Source organism: Sorex araneus, chromosome 3 (genome assembly GCF_027595985.1).
Source record: "Sorex araneus isolate mSorAra2 chromosome 3, mSorAra2.pri, whole genome shotgun sequence".
Taxonomy (NCBI): domain Eukaryota; kingdom Metazoa; phylum Chordata; class Mammalia; order Eulipotyphla; family Soricidae; genus Sorex; species Sorex araneus.
In genome coordinates, this window is record NC_073304.1 from 48,421,816 (window position 1) to 48,438,318 (window position 16,503).

Consider the following 16,503-nt stretch of genomic DNA (forward strand, 5'->3'; position numbering starts at 1 on the left):
GAAGCCAGCTAGTGTGTCTGATGGAAAAGAAGAGCAAATGTGACCACAGTTGGCCCTGAGAATGGCCAAACCACAGGGCTGTTAATGACAGTGGCCACTGGGGAGAAACCTTCCCCGGGCAGCTGCAGAGGCAGCAGCTGGTCCCAAGGAAAATGTAAGTCATGGCTCAGGGAGAGGAGGTGGGCGTTCTCAGGATGATATGGCTGTGCGGCCCACAGCAGGACTTGGACCAGCAGGCTGAGGTTCCAGTAGTCATGGGCAAAAAGATGGAATTCAGATGTTTATGAAGATGCTCCTTGAAGTGTTTCTGAAAACTGATGAGTACCTACTGTGCATCTTACTCTTAAATGTAGGACAATAGTTCATACTCACTTTTTTCTGTGTGGGTGAAGGAATTAAAATCCACAGATACTTATCCAGCAACTTAGAACAACTTAACTTTACCTATAACTTAACAAGTACCCACAATGAATTGCTGCTAAGCCTGTTACAAGAACTATGTCATCATCCTCAAGGCCTCATGCTAACAATTCCCCTTCCTGCCTAAAGTCTAAACCTCCTGCACCTCTCAACTCTCTCATTCCTAAGGAATCTGTCTACACCTTATTTGGGCCTCCGTTCCCTAATTCCTTCCTTCTCTTGTGTCCTCATTCATCAGTGTTCTTCTGGCTCTATTTCCCCCTCTGCAGCCTGGATTCCATCAGAAATAATTTAAATAAGGCTTTTTCCAGAACCTTGGAATTGTTCATTCCCAAGTTACTTCCCCTGGTTGGATCATCAGTCATCAGATCCAGGACACCTTACCCTTTTTTCTCCCTCTAGCTGCCCAATAATGTGAGGTAAATTGGCAAAACACAGAGACAGCAGTTAACATTCACCTTTCCATAGTCTAGGAGTCTCAATGATTGATTATTGATAATCCTTTTTGTTAGTTTTCCCTTTTGCTCTACACTGCTACTAACAGTCATGTGTATGTTTGACTGTCTTAACTCTGAAGGCAAGGTTGTTCCTTGCACTTCTTAGAACAGTACATTACTCTTCAGATTCTCTCAACTCCTTTACTCAAATTAGCCCTTGCTCTCTCTCTCATAAACATACACACACATATGCACATATATACATATTTATATGTGTTGAGGCTATATATATATATGTACATATATGTGTGTGTGTTTTGAGGCCACATTTGGCAATTCTCAGGGGTTACTCCTGGCTCTGCACTCAGGATTTACTGCTGAAGGTGCTCAGGGACCATATGAGATGCCAGTAATTGGATCCGGGTTGGCTGTGTGTAAGGCCTTTCTCACTGCACTATTGTTCCAGCTCCCTACTCTGTTTATATTTTTTAACCACAGTTTTACCTTCTCTGTAAAGGGAGTTCTCTTCCTTCTTCTAAAGTCACGCCTGTTCTCTTCATCTTCCACCTTCCCGCTCCCGCCCCCATCCTATTCTGTTACAACCAGATCCAAACTCTACCCTTGCCTGCCAGGAAAAAAATATATATAACTTGCCTGACACTAGTCCTTGAAAGGACACTTAAGCAAACTGGGCACATACAGCCCACCACCCTACCAAAAATAAAAAAGGATATTATTGACAGTGAGCTCAAAAGAAAACATAAGAAAGTATTACAATCTGCAGAAGAAATAAATAAACCACAAAAGGGAAGGTGAGCAGAGGGATGAGAAAAATTTTCATAGTAACATAGAATCACCATTCCAATTAACTGAAATAGACTATACTGCTATATTTTAAGTAATTAGAATGTTTTAAAAAGAATCAAAATCACAAAGTATGAAAAAGAAAATGTACTTTTAAAGTTTTGGAAATGATAAATAGAAGCCTTTAAGAAAAAGCTTAAAAGAGGAAGCAGATTAAACAAAGCTGTAAAGAGTATTAAATAAATAAATGATCTAAAGAAATCATGCAGCCTATAGTGCAGAGATAAAAAGTCAGAACTGTGAAAATAGCTAAAAGATATATGATATATGAAGTCTAGAAACAAAAAGCCAAAAATACATCTCCAGAAATAAATGAAAATACATGCTGAAGAGGGTAAATAAAAATGAGTCCACTATCTACTACAATTGATATTGCGGTAAAATTCTAGAATATCAAAAACGATGAGTCTTTCCAGGAAGCTCAGAGATACTATGCACTGTTTATTACATAATCTAAGTCTAGGACTTTAAAATATCAATTGCATGACATTTATAATGGACAGATATTTTTTTAATGAGGTCTGGAGAGACAGTAGAGCTGGTAGGGTGCTTGCCTTGCACGCTGCCTACCCAGGTTCAATCTCCGGCATGTCTCTGGTCCTACAGTCCTGCCAGGAGTGATCTCTGAGTACAGAGCCAGAAGTAAGCCCAGAGCACCACCAGGTGTGGTCAAAAAAATAAAAAGGTAGGCTTTTTAGAGCACCATGTCAATAGTAACTACAAAAAGCTGGTTGCATTTTCTCAATATTAGAGAAACAAAGTTTCTTTGAATATTTAAAGTACTATATGAAAGGGGATTTTTTTCCTGGGGGGGGGGAATAGATGGATTTGATTCTTTGTTGCTGAACAATTTTGTTTCAAAATGTTCAAAGCCAATAGCTACAAAAATAGGAGGACAAATTTTTGAAGAAGATTTCAGTGCACCTTCTCAGAATTAATGTCACCAAGACCAAAAAATTGGTCAGCAATAGAAAATTCAATGTTTTTAATTACAGCATTGACCTAAAGGAAACAGAATCCTGGATTCCAAAAAGGCAGCAGAAAAAAATATAATTTTGAAGTAATGGGAAAATTGCATATGACAGTTACATAGAAAATATTATTTCTATTACATAGAAAGAGCAGTGGCTGGGAGTGTCCTTGGGACACTGATGGAGGTAAGACAGCTCATTGGTGGTGGATGTGGTGTCACAATGATTTATGCACTTAAAAGTGTAATTAAAATTATACTTTTAATTAAGCTATAGTTAATTAAAAGTAGAATAAAATAAAAGTGTATAGCACTGTACCTAAAATTATTGTAAATCCCAATTCCTCAATAAAAATGGTAAAAGAAAAAAATGTATTTCTAATTAAGTTACTAAAGAATATATGATAGACACAATTAGCAAGTGTTAAAATTTAAGAATGTGACTAAAGCAGCACTAAAAGGAAAAAATGATAGTCTGAAATAGAATCTTTAATAAAAATGTCTATATGAAAATATGATCATTTAAGTATTCAAATCAAAAAGTAAAGAAAAAATAATTCAAATTAGCTGAGCGAATATAATAAAGAGGGATAAGTATCTAGAAGGCAGTTATGCTCACCACATACCACTAATGCAGAAATAAGCATTTGGAAAAAATGGTAAAAGCAAGGGCTGGAGCGACAGCACAGAGGGTTGGGCATTTGCCTTGCACACAGCCAACACGTGTTTGATTCCTCCATCCCTCTCGGAGAGCCCGGCAAGCTACCAAGAGTATCCAGCCCACATGGTAGAGCCTGGCAAGCTACCTGTGGCATATTTGATATGCCAAAAACAGTAACAGGTCTCACAATGCAGATGTTACTGGTGCCCGCTTAAGCAAATCGATAGACAATGGGACAACAGTGCTACAGCAAAAGCAAGGGGGTTTTTTTGAAACAGAAAATCATATAGATGATATTTTGAAAAGGCAGATCAGGATAAAGAAATGGCACAAGTGAAATTATGATTGGAGTAGAAAAGAGGTAATCAGTTTAAGTGAAACAAGACTGAAGACTAGCATCAATTTAGTAAATGTTCTCGGTGCACTCAAATTGTGATATCTAAATTTAAAACAATTTAAACAAATGTGTAAGACTGAAATAAAAGGTTTGAATGGATCTAAAATTTTTTAAGTAGGAAAAGTAAAATTATACATAAAAATTCCCATAAGCAGATCTCTTTTGATTAATGGGTATTAACAATGTCCCAGTGAACACAAAATCCTAATGGTAAACAAGTTAAATGGTAACATAAAAGACAAGTTTCTCTATTTCCCTTTATATACTAATAACATTGCTACCAAACAGCACAGGCAAATATGAGAAATAATCGGTGGGAAGAACAGCAGATAACAGAGACTGAATGCTTGCAAAGCACAAGAGCTAGTCTTAGAGATTTTATTTGCTTTTGATTATTTCATTTAATTTCTAAAAAAAAATACCATGGGACTGGAGTGATAGCACAGCGAGTAAGGCATTTGCCCTGCACGCGGCCGACCCAGGTTCGATTCCCAGCATCCCATATGGTCCCCTGAGCACCGCCAGGGGTAATTCCTGAGTGCAGAGCCAGGTGTTACCCCTGTGCATTGCCGGGTGTGACCTAAAAAGCAAAAAATAAAAATTAAAAATTAAAAATAACTATGTAGTCGTTGTGACTATTAATTTCATTTTTTTCTTACACTTACATATTTTAATTTAGTCCACATAAATTACAAAGCTATTCAAGGGTTGGGTTTCAGGCATACAATGTTTCAGCATCAATCTGAGATAGCACAGAGGATAGAAGTAACTTATCCAAATTAGGAGTTAGTGATCGATAAGAATTTGAACAGCTAGAACAGTCTCATCAGGGCCCCTGGTTTTGACCATAATGCTCTACTTCCTCTCATTTTGCATCTTTCACAATCTACTCAAATACTAAAGAATGAACATCAAGTGAAAATAATTTTTTAATAAATATCTCTAATTAAGTAATTTATTTTAAATAATTTAATAACATTTGAAATCCACCCATATTTTATAATCTATAAGGAAACTAGAACTCGATGGTGAATCTTCTATTAACAGAGCCCAAACAGTTTGCTAAGATTTTGATTTGCTATTATTTTCAAGAAAAGAAACAGATGTTTATCAACATTCTAATTCAACATTGACTGCATGCAAAGTAAGATTAAGTCAATAAAGAAAACAATTGGAGAATATTGTGAATTAATAACAAACACTGTTTTTTGCACTGGATAGTTATGTGTACAGAAAATGCAAGAAAAGATCTCTTACTAAAAATGACAAATATGATAGTGATTCTTTGATAAAAGAGCAATATGAAAAGTGTGATAGCAAGACAAGCCAAACCGTGTCACTTTCAAGGCAACAAGGACATAAGGCCATATCTGTGAAATTCTTCCTGAAGATGCAAAATAATCTGAACTTAAATGCAAAGCATATCAGAGTAACTCAATTAAGATGCATTCTGTAAATCACAGGGCTGCTATTTCAGACTATAAAAATCAAGAAATAACTATTCAAGGTCAAAGAACATGAAAGAAACACCACAACATATGATTCAAACTAAATTCTTTTGTTGTAAAGAAAGTACTGGGACAATTGCCAAACTGATTTCAATTTTAATACCAAATGGCAGTAATGCATCAGTGTTAACTTCCTGATTCTGAGAATTTTATTGGGTCATATAAGAAATGGCTGTATTCATAGGCATTACACACCAAAACAAGGAAGTAATGATGAAATACCATGATGATAACTTACTCACAAGTGACTTGGGAATTAGGCATTTATATTACAGTTGGAAATTATCTGTAAGTGTAAATTTGCTTCAAGACATTAACAATCAAGCATATTTTTACTTTATCTTAATTTATTTTTATGTATTTTATTAGTGAGTCATAGTGGGGTACAGTTACATACTTAAAATTTTAATGTTTGCGTTTCTGTTATACAGTGGTCGAGTGCCCATTCACCAGTGCCCTTCAACAGTGCCCATTCTCCACCACCGATGATCCCAGTATCCCTCCCACATCCCAAACCCATCTCCTCCACCCCACCCCACCTCTGTGGCAGGACATTCCCTTTTGTTCTCTCTCTCCTTTTGGGTGTTGTGGTTTGCAACAGAGGCATTGAGTGGTCATTGTGTTCAATCTATTTTCTACATATGGCACGCATCTCCCAATCTGAGCAGGTCCTCCAAACACCCTTTACTTGGTGTTCCCTTCTTTATCTGAGCTGTCTTTTCCCCCAGCATATGAGGCCAGCTTCCAAGCTATGGGGCAAACCTCCTGGTTGTTATTTCTACTATTCTTGGGTGTTAGTCTCCCATTCTGTTACTATATATTCCCAGATGAATGCAATCTTTCTATGTCTATCCCTCTCTTTCTGACTCATTTCCCTTAACATAATACTTTCCATGTTGATCCACTTATATGCAAAGTTCATGACTTCATCTTTTCTAACAGCTGCATAGTATTCCATTGTGGAGATGTACCAGTTTCTTGAGCCAGTCATCTGTTCTTGGGCACTCGGGTTTTTCCAGATTTTGTCTTTTGTAAACAGTGCAGCAATGAACATACAAGTGCAGATGTCATTTCTACTATACTTCTTTGCCTCTCTGGGATATATTCCCAGAAATGGTATTGCTGGATCAAATGGGAGCTCAATTTCAAATTTTTTGAGAATCGCCCATACTGTTTTCCAAAAGGGCTGAACCAGTCAGCATTCCCACCAGCAGTGAAGGAGAGTCCCTTTCTCACCACATCTGCGCCAAACAACCGTTGCTTTTGTTCTTCTGGATGTGGGCCAGTCTCTGTGGTGTGAGATGTTATCTTATTGTTATTTTGATCTGCATCTCCCTGAGGATTAGTGATGAAGAGAATTTTTTATGTGCCTTTTGGCCATTCGGATATCTCCTTTGAGAAAGTTTCTGTTCATTTCATCGCCCCATTTTCTGATGGGGTTGGATGTTTTCTCTTGTAAAGTTCAACCAGCATCTTGTATATCCTTGATATCAACCCCTTATCAGATGGGTATTGGGTGAATATCCTTTCCCATTCTGTAGACTGTCTTTGTATTTTAGTCCTTGTTTCTTTTGAGGTGCTTCTTAGTATAAGATAGTCCCATTTGTTTATTTCTGTTTCCACTTGCTTCTTAGTATAAGATAGTCCCATTTGTTTATTTCTGTTTCCACTTGTTTGGCCAGTGGTGTGTCACCTTTGAAGCTATCTTTAGCTTCAATGTCGTGGAGGGTTTTGCCGATCTTGTCTTCAGTGTACCTTATGAATTCTGGTCTGATGTTGAGGTTTTTAATCCATTTTGATCTTACTTTTGTACATGGTGTTACGTAGAGATCTGAGCCCAATTTTTGGCATGTAGCTGTGCAGTTCTGCCAGAACCATTTGTTAAAGAGGCTTTCCTTGCTCCACTTCACATTTCTTGCTCCCTTATCAAAGATTAGATAATAATATATTTGAGGGTGTGTGTCAGGATATTCCACTCTGTTCTATTTTTCTGAGGCTCTGCAATTAAGCATATATTTATTTAAAAAGAAAACATTATTGAACCATTACTTCATTCACATTAACAACAAAGACATTCATTCAACAAAAATTTATTGAGTACCTGCTAGGTACAAGGCACTGACTAATACATGCAAAATTTTATGGATAAATTAAAGTTTCCTTAAAAATACATAAGAAGATCAAATAAATGGAAAGATATATCATGTGGTAGGAAGACTCTCTTCTATAAATGACAAGACAATTCTCTTCAAAACAATCTATAAATACAGTAAAAGTGCAATCAAAACCCAAAATAATTTAGACTGGAATTTGACAATATAATTCTAATGTTTTATTGCTTTATTTTTGGGCAAAGCAGCAAGAAATATAGAACAATTTTGAAGAAGGAAATAAGGTATAGACATTTGTCCTATGAAATACCAAAAAATTAAAACAGAATTTCTTTCTACTTTCTCTATAAGTCAAATGTATATGAATTTGTACTTATTGAGCGAGGATGCTTTTGCCACTAAGGTTCATCCTGAAAGAATGGTGTGGCCAACTCCCCTTGGACCCATTTTTATAGATCCTACACCAGGAGTGATCCTACACTGCCTTGGGGAACTACTAGCACTATACTAATAAGCTTGGTTTTTCCAAACCATAAATTTGAATTCTCAGTCATTCTTCACAAAGGACTCCTTCAAAAAAATAGAAAACATAATTTGGTCCTATGTTAGGACAATATAAATAGCTTCTTAGCAATGGTACATAAAATTGAACATCAAGTAGAGAATTCAGAACTTCATGCAGAAACAGCAGTCTTGTGAAAAATCAAAAGAGAAGGTGAGATTTGCCAAGACCAGGTAAAGAGCAATACTTCAGAAATGAAGGCCAATCACAGTGACCTTAAAAAGGTATGTTTTAGAAAACCAGAATGAGAAATTTGCCACAAAAGCAACTCAGGCCTGGAGGGAAATGTCATTAATTAAGTGCTTTGAAAGGCAGAATCAATCCTTCCATTCTCCATCCCCCTCCCCATCCCTTTAGTCCTCAAATAGCTAGAACAAGTTCCACTGAGAGTCCCTTTTCCTGGGACTGAGTAGTGACACTGACCCAGAGTAGGGCAAGAGCTCAGTTTATTTCAGAAAGGAATATTAAAAAGGATTTCTGACAAATAGAGAACTTGCTCATTCTTTCTATTTGTAGACTGATTCATAACAGCAAAGAAAGGGCCATCCCAGACATGTCTTAAGTCCATTTTCATGAAGGTCAATTCTTAGTATTTCTTAATCTCTTTCCCTCGCTTTTTTGCCTCCCTCTTATCTCTCTTTCATCTGCCTTCCCTCCTGTCTCTCACCATGGCCAGCACACATGCATACAAGTGCACACATATGCTAATGCACACCACTCCACATCATACATAGTCTTACAGTCTTCACCTGAAGAAATTTGGAAAGATGGGTACAACGGTGGGAGTCAGAATGTGTCCTTGTCTGATTTGTCTGCCCTATACCACAAGAATAGGGTTTATTGCTGACAGAGAGAGTCCTTAGCCCCAGTCATCATCTCAGTGACTCCAGTTACTTCATAAGACAAAAGGGGCAGCCAGAGTTCTCATAGGGTAGCTGTTTATCAGCAAAGCTCCTACTGATAACCCAGAGACCCAAGTTTTTTTTTCAGTATTGCATAAGAAAAGACTTGGTTCATACTCTCTCTATCCCACGTATTTACTATATAACTCTTTAATAAGCACTTGAGGTCAGAGGATCCCAGCAGCACCCCCAATCTACTTGATAAAGCTATTTCAGCACATGGACACTCATTAATCCTACACAGAGATCTGAAAGGGAATCATAATCCAAGAGGGAAATAAAATTGTTCATTTTAATGCAGTGTGAACAGCGAAAAGACTAGTTTATGTTTATGGTGTGGGTTGTGGTGGAGAGGAAAGTTCCCAGGACTGTTGCTTTAAGTTGGGCCAACTGTGTAAGGTACATTAGTGATGCTCATCTGGTGCCTTGGTGTATTTCCTACCATCAAAAATAACCTGAAAGGTTCTTCACATCACCATGATGGTGAATTCTACATCTACTTTGGAAGCATTTTATTTCACCAAAATGAATCAATGGTTCTAATAAAAAGATGGTTCACTTCTCTGAAATTAAAGCTAAGTCTCCAATTAAGGCTAGAGAGATAGTAGACGGGCTAACGGCACTTGCCTTGCGTACAGCTGATGCTTATTAATCCCTGGCTCCACCTATGGTCCTCCAAACACCACCATATGCATGTTGTCCCTGAGCATGGAAAAGGATTAAGCCCAGAGAACCTCAAAACATGACAACAACCTTTGAATCTCACTTTAATATTGTTCTTTAATATTGTAAAGATAAACAATATTAAAACATTCAGAATACTTTAAAATTTCTCTTCTTTTTGGTTGTTGCAAGTATACACACTTGGCTCTAGTGCTCTCACACATTTGATTGTAGTGTTTAGAGATCATACTTGTCATACCCAGGGTATCCTAGTGGTATTGCCAGTGATGACACTTGATGATGGAGGGGTGGAGGTAGTGACAAGGGTCAATCTCCTGGCCTAGTGCTCTGTTACTGGTCCACATCTCTGAATCTGTTTAGAATATTTGTAATTATCCCCCTCCCCAAAAAATTCCACCAAATACATGTCTTCCTTTAGTACTTTGAAAATTACAGAAAACAATAAGAGAAGAGAAAAATTAGCAAGAAATTAGGAAGTAAGGAAAACACTATCATTTCTTTGGTGGGTATTATATTTTTCTAAGAAACAAATTTTGTCGGGACATGTTTGCATTTTACAAAAGCATGTTTGCTAGTATTGCAAGCTGTGTACATAATTTACCACGTTGATTGTTTTTATTCCATGTTTTATTGCAAGAATTTCCACATCCTTAAATTATCTTTGGAAAAGTATTTTTAATGACTAAAAAAATAGTCTATCATATGGATGGATTGTTCACAATTATTTCAACTATTTTTCCACTGGTGGAAATCTGTTTTTCCACTCCCTATGCTCACTGAACATAAATCTGAGATCTATGATTACTCCCTTAAGATAAATTTCTAAAGGTGTAACAACTAGAAAAAGCCAGTGTGTATTTTTAAAAGATTCTTTATACATATTGTTCAGTTTCTCTCTAGAAATGCAAATACAGTTCCGAGGACACAGCGGATACTTAATAAATATTTATTAGTGAATGAATAAATGATGTTTAAGATTCTCCATAACATTCTTGCTAGAAATTGGTATTCCTCAACCTTAGGAAGCTAAATAATCTTTGCAGGTATAAACAAACCAATACTGGGTTGGGGGAACTAATAAACTAATAAGATTTTAATTACCTCCTTGAAGAATATGAACCAGAAATTTACTTCTACATCTGTTCTGTATTTACTTAATGAAAAGTTGTGTAGCCATAACAATGTTTCAGAGGAATAATTACTGTTAGGAAAATGCGTACTGTCTTAAAAGCAGACCCCAAATTCATACATATGTATGATTCCACTCTTATGAAATATGTATATGTATACAAACCTACATCATGTAGGTATATAATATGTTATATATAATAAAATTAAAAAGCAAAGTATGAAGTGATTCTCTCTGCATGATAGATTATGGGTCATTCTTCTATTATGGCATGTGTACAGTTCTAAATTTTTAGCATTGAGTATCTATTACATTTTTAATTAAGGAGAAACAGGGTTTTCAAATGTTGAATTACTAAGGAACTAAAGGAAATGTTTCCTAGAGCTATATCTGTTACTTTGAGACAGTAAACAGAGTGATAAACTGGCAGTTCCAATAGTTCCTTAGTCTTCTGGGGGCGGCGGGGGCGGGGGGGGGAATTCATAACAAAATACCAGAGGCTGGGTGGCTTCCACAACAGAAATTTATTTCTCACAGTTTTGAAGATTGGAATTTGAGATGGCAGTGTCTGCATAGTTGCATTCTAGTGAAACCTCTCTTCTCTCTCTAGAGAGGCTCATGTGCATGGAGAGAGCAAATTCTGATTCCTTTTAATTGCACTAGTCCCATCATGAGATCCAACCTTTCTGACTTCCTCTGACATTAATCATCTCCAAAAAGCTTATTCCCAAATATCATCACACTTGAGGATTTTAAAGTATGAATTTTGGAGTTGGGATAAGGGCACATTCACTCTGAAACAGGGAATACTCCAAGATTAATAATGAGATAAGTTCAAGTTTACACTGTTTCAAATAAAATATTTAGAAGAATTATCTTACCAGATTATAGACTACAAATGAAAACAAAAAACACATGAAAAGTCCTGGCCATCAAAAGACACATTCTTGTGTGGGGAAAAGAGAAAATGAATACAAATTAGTGCAATGGAATTCTAACAAAAATTTGAGTGGAGAGCAGGAACATAAAAGGAGGGTTCTTAGTTTGGAAACAATCAGGAACTACTTCTAAAAAGAAGTGAAACTTAGAATCTGAATTTTGATAGAAAGAAAAGAAAGAAAGAAAGAAAGAAAGAAAGAAAGAAAGAAAGAAAGAAAGAAAGAAGAGAGAGAGAGAGAGAGAGAGAGAGAAAGAAAGAAAGAAAGAAAGAAAGAAAGAAAGAAAGAAAGAAAGAAAGAAGAGAGAGAGAGAGAGAGAGAAGAAGAAAGAAAGAAAGAAAGAAAGAAAGAAAGAAGAAAGAAGAAAGAAAGAAAGAAAGAAAGAAAGAAAGAAAGAAAGAAAGAAAGAAAGAAGAAGAAAGAAAGAAGAAAGAAAGAAGAAAGAAGGAGAAAGAAGGAAGAAGGAAAGGAAGGAAGGAAAGGAAGGAAGGAAGGAAGGAAGGAAGAGGAAGGAAGAAGAGGAAGGAAGGAAAGAAAGGAAAGAAGAGAAGAAAGAAAGAAAGAAAGAAAGAAAGAAAGAAAGAAAGAAAGAAAGAAAGAAAGAAAGAAAGAAGAAGAAAGAAAGGAAGAAGAAAAAGAAAGAAAGGAAAGGAAGGAAGGAAGGAAGGAAAGGAAGGAAGGAAGGAAGGAAGGAAGGAAGGAAGGAGGAGAAGAAGAAGGAAGAAGGAGAAAGGAAAGAAAGAAAGGAAAGGAAAGAAAAGAAAAGGAAAGGAAAGAAAGGAAAGGAAAGGAAAGAAAAGAAAAGAAAAGAAAAGAAAAGAAAAGAAAAGAAAAGAAAAGAAAAGAAAAGAAAAGAAAAGAAAAGAAAAGAAAAGAAAGACGACAAAGATGTTGGGGCCCAGGAGAGAAGAAAAAGAGCCTCAAAAGACTTGAGCATATGCTTTACATGGGAGAACCCCAGGTTCAATCCCTGGGCACCACATGGTTCCCACAGCACTTGCAGAAGTCCTCAAATGGGAGTAGACCCCAGCCTTGCTGGGTGTGGCCCAAAAGCCAAAAAAAAAAAAAAGTAGAGCTATGTAAGCCCTTTAGAAGGCTGTGTCATACAGCGGGTAGGGCGTTCGCCTTGCACGCGGCTGACCCGGGTTCGATCCCCAGCATCCCATATGGTCCCCCAAGCACCACCAGGAGTAATTCCTGAGTGCAAAGCCAGAAGTAACCCCTGAGCATCGCTGGGTGTGACCCAAAAAAAGCAAAAAAAAAAAAAGAAAAAAGAAGGCTGTGTAATACAAAGGGAACAGCCTGTACTGTGGACAGCCAGAAATCTGGCTCTGCAATAGGAAGGGATGAAAAAAGAGACGATGTTGGAGAAAGGACTCCAGTCTCTGTTCTAAGCTGTTCTAAGTTGTAGCAGAGACTCATGAGCTGTTCAAGACTTATCTCCAAGTTAAAAGGTTGAGACTTCTCCAAGATTATAAAAAACATTAATTTTAAACAGAAAAAAAACAATAACTCAAAATTTTAAACCAATCTTTTTCATGAATATTGATGCAAGAATCCTCAGCAAAATCTTAGCAAACCAAATCCAACAGCACATCAAAAAAAGTTATATACCGTAATCAAGTGGGATTCATCTCAGGGATACAAGAGTGGTTCAACATATGCAAATCAATAACATAATACACTGCATCAGTAAAAGGAAAGATAAAAATCATATGGTCATAACAATCAATGCTGAGAAAGCTTTTGACAAGACCCAATACTTACTTATGATTTTAAAAATCCTCAGCAAAAAGGGGTGGAAGGAACCTTAATCAAATAGTAATGGTTACCTATAAGAAGCCCATGACTGATATTAGTATTGCACTGTAGCACTGTTTTCCCGTTGTTCATCGATTTGCTCAAGTGGGTACCAGTAACATATCCATTGTGAGACTTGTTGTTACTCTTTTTGGCATATTGAATATGCCACAGGTAGCTTGCCAGGCTCTGCCATGCGGGCGGGATACTCTCAGTAGCTTGCCAGGCTCTCTGAGAGGGATGGAGGAGTTGAACCTGATCAGCCACATGCAAGGCAAATGCCCTACTCGCTGTGCTATTGCTCCAGCCCAATATATTAGTATTAATTGTGAAAAACAAACATATTCCTATTAAAATCAGGCACAAAGATGTCTACCACCTCCACTCCATTCAACATTGTATTAAAAGTTCTAGCAACAGCAATCAGGGAAGAAAAATAAATAAAAGGAATCCAAATTGGAAGAGAGGAAGTCAAATTAGTTCTATTTGCAGATGACTTGATCATATACACTAAAGACCAAATAGTTTCCCCCAAAGCACTTAGAAACAATATGCCAATATGGCAAAGTGGCTGGCTACAAGGCCAGTACATAAAAATTGGTCACATTCCTATACATAAACAATGAGTCAGAGGATCAAGAGATCAAAGAATCTAACCTGTTTAAAATACTGTCCAAAAACATAAAGTAACTAGGGATCAATCTAGCAAAACAGGTGAGTGATATATACTATGAAAACTTAAAAAAAAACCTAAGATAGAAATAGAAGAAGAACATATGAAGTGGAAAAACATTCCATGCTTTGGGATTGGAAGAATCAATATTGTCAAAATTATCAACCACTGTATCTATTCAATGAGATCCCCATCCAAATTCAGACTACATTCTTCCAGGACTTAAAACAGTTCATAATGAAGTTTGTGTAGAATCATGATAGAACCCAAACAGCCAAAGAGTCAAAACCGTACAGAAAAATAAGAAACTGGGAGGCATCTACTACCTATCTTGAAACTATACTATTAAGCTATAATAATCAAAACAACATGGTACTGAAATAAGGACAGACTCTGACTAATGGGTTAGAATAGTATATCCAAGGACAAACCCTAATATACATGGTCAGCTAGTTTTTGACAAAGTAGCTGAGAGTATAAAATAGAATAAAAAGAGCCTATTCAACAAATGGTTCTGGGAAAACTGGATAAGTGCATGTAAAAAAAAATTAAAGCTGTATCCATATTGAACACTTTAAACAAGTTGATTTAAAGTGGATCAAGGACCTTGAGATCAGATCTGACTTCAAAGCTGTCTTCAATGATATGATGCCATTGTCAAAAGCTACAAAATCAAAGATAAACAAAGGGAGTTTGTTTAGTTATTTTATCAAATAGAGTTACTTCATGGCAAAAAAAAAAACATAGACTAAAACTAAAGTACAGCTAACTGAATAGAGACAAAAAAATCTGAAAGGGTTGATGGCGACCACCATCTTATAAGGCCCACTAAACAGAAGTAAGAGCTTACAATGATGCAAGTTTTGGCAGAAATTTCCCTGGACTTAGCTACTAAAATACAGAAATCCAAAACCACGCAGTCGCAACCTCATATCTCTTCATTCTCAGCAAGGGAAAACAAATTATAAAATGCTGCCTTTTCAGCAGGTTCAATTTTGGGGGAAAAATTCCAAATAATAATAGTGAGTTTTATGTTGAAATATTGAATGTAATAAAAGTAAAGAGAAAGTAAAGTGAAAATTATCAGCTACACAGGCAGGGGGTGGGGGGGGGTGGGAGGTATACTAAGGTTCTTGGTGGTGGAACATGGGCATTGGTGAAGGGATGGGTGTTTGAGCATTGTATCAGTGAAACTTAAGCCTGCAATCTTTGTAACTTCTCACACGGTGATTCAATAAAAATTTTTTTTAAAAAACCATACAAACAAAAACCCTATAACCCCATTAAAAAATGGAGAGAGGAAACGAACAGCATTTCTCTGAGGAAGAACAATGTATGGCCAGCAGGCACATGAAAAAAAAAAAAGCTAATCTTCACTTATTATTAGGGAAATACAAATCAATAAAATAATGAGATATAATCTTAGGACAATGAAAATAGCATGTATCAAACATGCTGTAAACAATGTGTTGGTAGGATGTGGTGAAAAAGGAACTTTCATCCACTGGAGTAAGAATGTTGTCTGGTTCAAACCCTGTGGAAAACAGCATGAAGAGTTCTCAATAAACTTAGAGTTGAGCTGCCATACAAGCCAACAATTCCACTTTGGGGTGTCTACCTCCAGAACATTAAAATATTCATTCTAATGGACATATGTACTTGAATAATAACTAAGATATGGAATCAACTTAGATGTCCAACAACAGATAAGTGAATCACAAAGATGTGGTGTATATACACAATGAAATACTGCACAGCTGTAAGGAACATGAAATCATGCAATTTGCTGCAACATTGAAGGGACTAGAAGACATGTTAAATGAAACCAGAAGAATAAGGACAAACAGAGGGTATGTAGTATTTAGAATAATTTGGCGATAGAATGCAATATTTTAAACAGTGGGGGGGGGTTGCCAAGACCACCGTTGGCTCCAGAGGATAACGAAGAGGACAGAAAAGGAAGAAAATGAATTGAGTGGGGCAAGAAGAGAAAGACGGGGAGCATGGGGGAAGGCAAGGGGCAGAAGTCAAGGGGATTAAGGTTTATCTGTGGTATAAAGGAAGGGTATGGCTAAATATCTAGACCTCACAGTCAACAACACCAAAATAACGGGATCCAAACTTTAACAACTAAATTTTAAAAGGTGCCTGTCAAGATGCAGGCTGGGGTAGGAGAGGGAACCTGGAAACACTTGTGAAGGGAAATTAATACTGGTGGTGGGACCAGTGCTGGAACACTGTATGTCTAAAACAACCATAAGTAACTTTGCAAATCATGGTCGTTTAATGAAATAAAAGTTTTTAAAGATCCCTCTAGTTAAAAAAGAAAAGAGAAACTGGAAGATAACTCAGCAGGCAGGAGCAGATGCCTTGCTAATGTGAGACCTGGTTTCAAACCCTGGCACCACACGGCCCCTGGGGCACCACCAGCTGTGACCTTGGTGTCC